The sequence below is a fragment of the Triturus cristatus genome, chromosome 3_1, assembly GCF_964204655.1.
Source record: "Triturus cristatus chromosome 3_1, aTriCri1.1, whole genome shotgun sequence".
NCBI classification, from domain to species: Eukaryota; Metazoa; Chordata; class Amphibia; order Caudata; family Salamandridae; genus Triturus; species Triturus cristatus.
Genome location: NC_140583.1, coordinates 508941580 through 508950415, shown reverse-complemented (window position 1 = coordinate 508950415; position 8836 = coordinate 508941580). Strand labels below are relative to the sequence as shown.

At 46.4% G+C, this 8836-nt stretch overlaps 1 long non-coding RNA gene across 1 annotated transcript; it reads right to left on the bottom strand.

Annotated features, from left to right (window-relative positions):
• Nucleotides 1–405: 405 nt before the first annotated feature.
• LOC146860499 (uncharacterized) lies at nucleotides 406–7977 on the bottom strand. Its single transcript, XR_014979155.1, has 3 exons — nucleotides 7877–7977; nucleotides 2638–3068; nucleotides 406–1515 (listed from the first exon to the last, which is right to left on the bottom strand). It is a non-coding gene; the product is annotated as an uncharacterized LOC146860499 (long non-coding RNA).
• Nucleotides 7978–8836: the final 859 nt, after the last annotated feature.

The window sequence follows — 8836 nt, the reverse complement described above, 5'->3', positions numbered from 1 at the left end:
CCCTGTCCACGCACAAACACCAACTGTAAGGACACCACTTCCACCCCTGCACATGAAATTCACCCTGTACAGGCAGATGCACCACACCAACCTGCACCTTGGCGATAACCCAGACATGATCCCTCACAGCGATCCTCACCTAGGCAATTGTGAAGCCACAAGCACGATCCCCATTGATCACATCCCAGAAACTTTTTGACCAGTGCGAAAATGTGTCATGATAGGCTAATGTTCACCAATTTAGGTGGCTTAGAGATGTGAGGATGTTTGTGTGTGTGTGACACTTGTACAAGTGTAACCCCATCATTGCAGCAAGCCCTCATGTGCAGAGCAGATGACTTCTAAAATACATCTCCATATTTTGTACAAGACATTCACAATGAAGTTAAACAAGATAGAGAAAGTATGATTCAAAATGAGATTTTATGTAAAAAAAAAGTGCGGGTTAGAAAAACAACAACAGTCCATTTGGAAAGAAGAAAGGAAAGCAAATGATGTTCTTACTGCAGAAGGAGAAGGGAACTTGGATTGGGGTGGGGCAACATAAATATAACATGTCAGGGAGCGTCAGGGAAACTAGTCTATTTACAAGGGAAAAAGTATATAATTGTCCACAAAGAAAAATCTGTCCAACAAGTCAAGTGTCCTTCTGGTCATCCTCTAGTACCACAATGTCCAGATCCTCTGACTCTGATGCGGGCTCCAGGCTGGCCAGTGCAGGAACAGGCACCACCAAAGGGGGTCGGGACACACGAGGAGTACGGGGGGAAAAAGTGTGGGGCAACGGACAGGAGGAGACATTGACAGTGGTGTGGGAAGGAGATTGGGATACGAAAGACGACATGGCTGCAGTCAGGGAACTGATACTGGCAGTGAAGGTGGACAGAGCTTGGGCAATTTCCTCTTGGATCATGCGCACCTCTAGACACATCTGCAGCATGAAGCAAGAGGACATGTCTGGATGACCCTCATATGCCCACATCAAGTCCTCTGGTACAGCCACAGAAGGAACAACACAGGGAGGGGTTTGGGTTGAACATGAGGGGTGTGGAGCCTCAGGTTCGGAGCCAATGTTGGTGTCGACCTGGCAGCTACAATAAGGGGGACTGGTTGCAGGGGATGCAGCTGGAGGCCCCGATGGAATGGGGGCCTCTAGAGTTAGGGAGGGGCTGATGGCAGGCCCAAGTTGCATAGTGGCCTGCCCCGGGGACACCTCGGCAAAACTAACAGGTGAATGGTCCGGGGGAGAGTAGCTTTCCACCCCCCACCCCCCGGCCAGAGGTGTCCAGTTCTTCCCCTCACTTCAATGTCCTCAGCCTCCACCCGGTCCGTAGCACCAGAGTTGTCTTCCATGGTAAGTCTGGGTGAGTGCAATCCCTCTGCCTTCTGATGTTGAGGGTCCCATCTCATCCTCTTCTTCCTCGCTGGTGGAAAGAGGTCATAGCCGCTGGTGCACCAAAGATGTCCTGCTCCGAACCGGGTCCTGCATTTGTTCCTTTTGGCCAGCTGAGCCCACTGAAATGTAAAACAAATCATTATGTATTAGTTGTACACGTCAGGACAAGACACATCTCAAGATGAGCCAAGGTCAGACCTTGTTCTCCTCTGATCACACTATACAGTTATCAGTGTTTATGAGCTTAAATTACGTGTATGGTCACTGTCCTCTCCTGATTTGAGTCTGACATGGATGTCTCACAAGATTTTTGGTGGCTTACACATTTGTACTGGCCAACCCTCAACGTTGGCATTCTTGTGACCTGTGTGTCCTGTAACTTCAACATGGGTAGGTTCCAAACCTAGTCTACAAAAGGAGATCTGAGGGAGTCAAAATGGTATTGAAAAGGGCCTGTGATATGGAGTCTCTGTACTTTTAAGTCTGGAAAAACGTTATCTGCTGTGTAGCATTGTATGGGACAACACTAATGCCGATTGGGGGGTCACACATCTATAGAGGGTCTGCGCAAGTAGGTTTGCTAAGTTGGGAGTCTAACCTTTTGATATTCCCTCACAAAAGCTGACAATCCAGTGCCACATATTGGTTTCGGAGACCGATCAGGTAGTGCTGTGCACTGGTGAACGGTAGTGTCTCGTTGTTACTGCTACCTGCACATGAAAAATGACATACAAGCCACTGGGGGTAAGACGTGTGTCTGTGGACACACTTGGCAAAATTGGAAACACTTAAGAGTGAGGAAAGGATCTCAAAGTTTGTCTTGACTCCATGGCACATGATGATCTGTCTCATTCAGAACCCAAACTCACCGAAAGCAATGCAAGTCACAGCATCCAATACCCATTGGCCTCTCATTCACACACTGAACAGTGTCTGTACCATTCCTCATCCAATGCACACATCAGTTATGATTCCCTTGTTGCACTGTTAGTTGTGCTGGCAGTGCAAGTTTCTGTACAAATGCAACTGTGTGGCTCAATTCCCCAGTTGTCATGATGAAACTACAACTCCCAGAATGCACTCTGCCCTGTAAAGTCAATGCGCTAGAGTGAGCCTTTTGCTTCATGATGACTGCTGCATAGACACAGAATAGGTGAATGGAGGCATGGGACACACAATGGTACAGCTCTGTCTTCACTCACATCATACTTCAAGACACATATTGCATATAAAGCACTTACCAGTTCTCTGCTGCTCATGCTCCTCCAGCTGAGCGTGGAGGGTCAGATGAGCTGCACGCAGGACCCTCCTGTAAAGTGGCGAAAGGTGAGGACGACGCACATGGTCCTGGGAAGACTGGCTCAGTAGCTCCCCGGCCTTGTGCCCGGCCAGTGTTTTAGGTCCTCCCAGCTCTTGCGGCATGTGCTCGTGTTCCTGGTGTGAACTCCCACTGTACTGAAGCGCTCACCAATGTCGGCCCATAGTCTGGCCCATGCTGCATTACTCGGCTGGTCCTCTGGCCCCCGATATAGCTGAGGATATTTGAGTATCACCCCCTCAGCTAGGATGTCTAATTCCCTTTCATTGAAAGGGGGTGCTTTCTCTTCATAACCCTCAGCCATTTTGGGGAAAATAAGGTCGAAAAGAGCAGCAGGATGGCAGAGGATCTGATCTGTGAGAGAGAATGACTCAGAATGAACATAAAATGGCTGTCAACAACTTCCTGTGATGTTTTTCCCGTCTCCCACTTCCTATATGTCATTTCCTTTATGAAATAATGGGTTCTGGTTCAATTTCGGAGATTCAGGCCCAAGGCGGAGATTCCTGCCCAGAGGCATAAATTCCACTCCGGGTGCGGAACCTCTGCTCTGGGTGTGAAAATTCCAGCCCAATTGCGGAAATTCCGGCCCAGGTGCGGATGTAAAATTAGTAGTTAAGTAATTTCAGTGAATACCATAAATCGCCAGGTGTCTTCCGTGAATATCAAATTATTAAGTTTAGGATTTTGTCTTAGATTAGTTCTGTGAATCGGCCCCCTAGAGACTGAAAAGACCATCAGTCTACTTGTGTCCGTGCAGATAATTCTTTATGCCTCCTTATATCGGCCCATGCTCAAAATTCTACAGGTGGCTACCCATTTACTTCTTTGAAGCCATTACACTTTGCAAAAGAACAATATGTGCATTAGTGATTCTGGAGCCTCTCCACAGACTGGATATGTGTCATCCCCGGGTACAGCTCTGACCAATTATTAAAAGATTTCATGGTTGAGATCGACCTGTACCTAAACTGAATATACAGTTTGCAAGCCAAGAAGGGAGTAATTTCGTCTATTTGTTGCCTCATAGAATGGAAATGGTTTTATATCGGAAAAGTCCCTAACCAGGGAACTCTGGTTAAAGTTGTTTGGGTGATTGCAAATTCTCAGTAGAGTTCTTTTTCTTGTGCTTTAGTAATTGCTCTCTACTCATCTGGGAAAACCCAAACGTTTTTCAGCCCCAATTTCCCCAAAATGCAATCTAACGTAGTTCAGAAATGGAATTGCGTGCACACATGTTGGGAACATAAGATCGTTCTGAGCCACGCAGTAGGAGCTTAGCACTGCTGTCGACCACAATTGATGTCAATATACAAGCATGCTACACTCAACTTTCTGAATAATGCGTCTTTGGGCCAAATCAAAACATAGCGGTGTTATCAGGGTACTTGCTGGTAATCCTAAAAGCGATCTTATGAAGCTATTTTTGAATATGGTGAGGCTATGGATATTGGCAATTCCTCATATTTTGCACCTGTACAGGGCTGCCCCTAAGGCCTTAATGTTATAGACGTCAAGAGCTGATTTTGCCTATAGTGGCTGTGTGGTGTATTAGAATTTAATGCGATTTCTAGAGCTGCAAACCCCAGTTGAGATTTGTTGAAAGCCTCACACCCAGATAATCAAAATTGGGTACCTGATCAATTTTATTGATACCCACTGTCATCTTCTTCTTTGAACATCTGTGCCCGGCCGGGCAGAAGACCAGGTACTTTGTTTTGGAGCTATTCAGTTCCAGTCCCCTCTCCATACAAAACTTGTAGCTGTTGGAGGACCTGGGGAGACTTGGAAAGCAGCAGAGTGTCATTCGCAAAGAGGAAGGCTAGCACCCTCCAGTCACCCACCTTTGGGGAATTATACCTGTCCTTCTTTAGATAGTTCACCACCCCATTAATGTACATTGAAAAAAGGGTGGGGGCAAGACACAACCTTGTCTGACTGATTAATACTAAAGGGCTCTGTCAGTTGCCTAGGTTTGCCCCACCTCACTTGTGCATAGTTTTCTGCAGGTAGCCATACCAATATGTTCAAGAGGTTAGCAGGGATACCCATTTCCTTGAGAAACTTCCAGAGCTTATATGTGGGGACCAGGTCAAAAGCAGCTTGTACATATACAAAGGCAACATAAAGTTTGCCCCTGTTGATTAATGCTGTACAGGTAAAGCGGAAGACCTGGTCAACTGCGCTCACTTTGCTTCTAAAGGCCGCTTGATATTTCTACCATTACTGATCTACTTCTAGTTCTTCCTTCTACTTCCATATCTGACTCTACCACTACCCCTCTATCTTCCTTTCTCTGCCCCTCTAACTCTCCAATTCTCTATGCCTCTATCTATGCCTTTCTATCTTTCTGACCCCACCCATTTGACCACAAGCATCTAAATCTGCCTATGTACCCTGACCTCTGTCCTTTCCTCATGACCTCAACACTTCTGCCTCTACTGTGTACCTTTGAACATCGACCTCCAGCACTCTCTCAGCATGTTTACATATATACACCTATCTCTTCCCCACTACATTTACCCTTCTGCCCCATTCCTCTACCACTCCTCCCCTCTACTTCTACTCCTCTACCATCTAACTCTCGATACCTATCCTTCTAACCCTCTTTCTCCATGTCTAATAATACATTTACCCCCTCTACAACTATCCCTTTATTCCCAACCATCTACCTCTATTCTATCCACTTTCGCCTGACTTCCACTTTTCTCCCTCCTACCTATAACCTTCTGCTTCTACTTATCTGTCTCATTTGAAAGGTGGATCAGATGGCTGCTGCTTAAAGGAGCTAAAACTAAGGCAGCATCACATGCAGAAAGGGAACTTTGGGGAAGGGGGTTGTATGCAAGTCCGCCATTACCACGGGATTTCGACTTGAAGATATTCCAGTTTATGATAGGAGTATGAAGAGACCCTAGAAATGGTGTGGCTGGGCTGTAAGTAGTAGCATGTTCCAAATATTCTCTGTTCAGTCATGCCTGTTCCCTTTTTGATACCATGGAATTCCCCTACATTCTATATATAACTTAGGTCTATTGGTCACCAATCCACTGTTTTCCAGGGACACCTTTGGTTTCTGCTCTTCATGGGTGTTGTTGGGTTCTCCCTTCAACCCCTTGATTAATGAGTGCTGGCCTGTGACAGTGCTTCTAAATCTTGTGGGTGCAGCTTGTCTGTTCTCCATGGGTGAGGCCCACTCTGTCCTCCTGTGCAACCAATTGACACACATTGTGTGTATGTGTGTGTGTGTGCGCCTGTGTGTGTATGTCTATTGTAGGTACTGCTTTTAGAACATGCTTAAAGTGAGACAGGTCCTCCTACCCTAACAACTACAGCTGCCTCTCCAGGCATTCTGAGAGCCATCCTTCAGTTCCATGAAAGGAAGAAAGGCAGCCATGGCTAAAGGAACTAACACCCATATTTTGAACAGTGCTTTGAAAATGATTGATTGAAGGTGGATGGCCCAAATGCGAAGGACTGAAAATAAAAGCTGGAGCTTCACTCCATAAAACGGAAGTACCTCACTGTAATAATCCCTGTGCAGACCAGCTCTAGTGTCTTCCAGCACATTTGAAGCTCACCGCTGCTCATCTCCCCTAGGCTGGAACTAAACCTGTAGCTCTGCGGAAGGCTCTGCTCTTCTGTGTCCTTGCTGCCTGTAGATACACCCGTGGAGACTGCTCAGCCTATGACTTGAAAAATAAGGATCGAACCTAGATTTGTCGGGAAACTCAGGTGAGCTCTCACCCAGAAGCAGTGACTTTACTTGTTAAGCATTCGCTACTCCAACAAAATTTGCTTGTTTCTTTATTACTGTGAGGAACTCTCTGCAGCATTCTGATACCCCCTAGCATCCTTCACATATGACCACTCCACTGTGTGCCATGAGGGAATACCGGAGCTCATAGATGGGCTGCAAGCTCCCTTGGTGTGTACACTGTCACGAAGCACCAATAAGCAACTTCACTTCATTAGAGGAGGTCTCTCAAGATGGTAAACTATTGACACCAACTCATTGCCATCAATTGGGTCAGAGATGTAGCTTGCCCAAGTCCCATGTTTGCAGTTCCACATTACTAAGGTGGCCTTTATAGAGTTTTCAAATAAGAACTCGTATTAGACATGTATATGTACTGAGAAGGCAATACTAGTTTTCTACTAGATCTGACTAGTAGTGTTAAGTGGTCACTACAACTTCAAGTATCTGGGAAGAGCCAGTCGAAAGGCATTACGAATCTGTCTAGAAGTAGTCTTCAGTGGCAGAGGGTGACATTTCAAAGTGCTGGGGCATAAAAAATGCATAGCTACATCATACATGTGTAATGCACCGAGCAGCAGGAGCGTGAGTGCAGAGCTAGTCACCACTGCAGGTCATTGTGTGCACCTGCTGGGTTGTGAAGCTACCATACCCTCGATATCATTGGGCAATTTCTAAAACCCCCCAGTGGGCAAATGTGGGCAATTTGACAATCAAGTCGACATTCCGCAGATGTTTAAAGGAGGTGCCGCGATCAGTGGCGTAGCGAAAGTTGAGGGCCCCCCTCTGCCACCTACACAGAGGGGCCCCCACTCCGGATTTAATCCGGAGCTTTTGGGCATGAGTATTGTGCCGAGGGGGCCCCCTGCAGCTTGAGGGCCCACTGGCCACGATCGCTCCTCAGGTTAAGGTCACACAAAGTACGTTCCCTCCCTGCGCAGGAAGTCGTGTGTTAAACTGCCCTATTTCTAGATGGCAGGCACTTCTAATATGTTGAGCAGCACTTCTTGATTTTGTTTATAATACACTGTCACCCAGTGACAATTGTTATCACATAAGATAAGGGCTCGCTCTTTGAAGGCACATGCGGTAATCGAATCCCTGTGAGAAGCGATTGTTTTCCCAGTGCAAGTGCATGCCAAATAAACGTCATCCTCTGACATTATTAGTCTTGCAGGAAAATGCATGTTGTTGCTTTTGGCCGAGTTGTAAACATTTACACTTAACACACGTGCACAAACTGACGCAGACACACCCAGCAGCAGACACACGCTGGTAGGGATAACACATTAGACACTCACACAGTCATACAGCACACACATGTACTAACGCAGACCACTCAACATAGCATGCATACACATTGACACAGACAACACAGTTACTTCCCATAATTTGTCTCTCTTACCTTGCACTGTGCAGGCTTCGTTCCCTGAAATTTCAGCCTGCAGCCAACTGGTCACGACCATCTTTCTCCCGTGCTCTGCTCTACCTCCGAGGCTGCTGTCTACTGATACCAATGCGAACCTAGCCAATCATGCAGCTGCTCTCATGCTGTTTTCAGCAAATGAGAAACGTCAGAATAGGGTGTAGCAGGCTAACCCAGTGCTTCTTTTGCTACTGGGGGCCTGTGTCTGCAAACTCCTGGCTGTTAGCACAGCTGTTGGATTGGTGTGGGCAGAAGTGCATGTCGGGCTGTTTGTCACAAGAGAGCCGCCAAAATGAGATGCGCACTACAGAGTATCTGTGTCACACCACACGTGCTACTGCCAATCAGTCAACCCAGCAGAAATCGCCCTCACACTCGCCAGTGCGCACATCATAACAAGCATTTACAATGCAATAGGTCTCGCAATTACATTATTTTGAGCCATTGACCTTGTAAATGGCAATGTCTTTAAACCCCCTCCCCTTTGAGCTTTTCCCCTAACAATGGATGATATTCGAAATATGGAAAACTCTAAAACGTTAACTGATAAGTACAGTTTATCATGAATATATTTTAATCGCCGTTCAAAACGGATTGGTAAAACAAATAGTGAAACACAAGCACCATGTGTACAAAACTAAAATCTCCTCAATGGCACAAATTTGATCGGAATATTGTTAAAATCAGTTTCAGAGCGAGTTTATTAAAGGATACCTACACATATAACAAAGGTTTCTGTGGTAAGTAAAGACTAGCTACAGATAGTACGTATGTGAGGAACATGTGGGTGAGGGGGTCAAGGGTACAATTACCTTCCCCTGCCCACAAGGCAGCCTCTTGTCTGCTGCCCGTCTCGCTGTTTCCCGCCCTACCGTTTCCCCTGTAGACGGCCAGAGGGTGGTAATGGGAGGGGAAGAATCTAACTAATTGTTTTGTGTT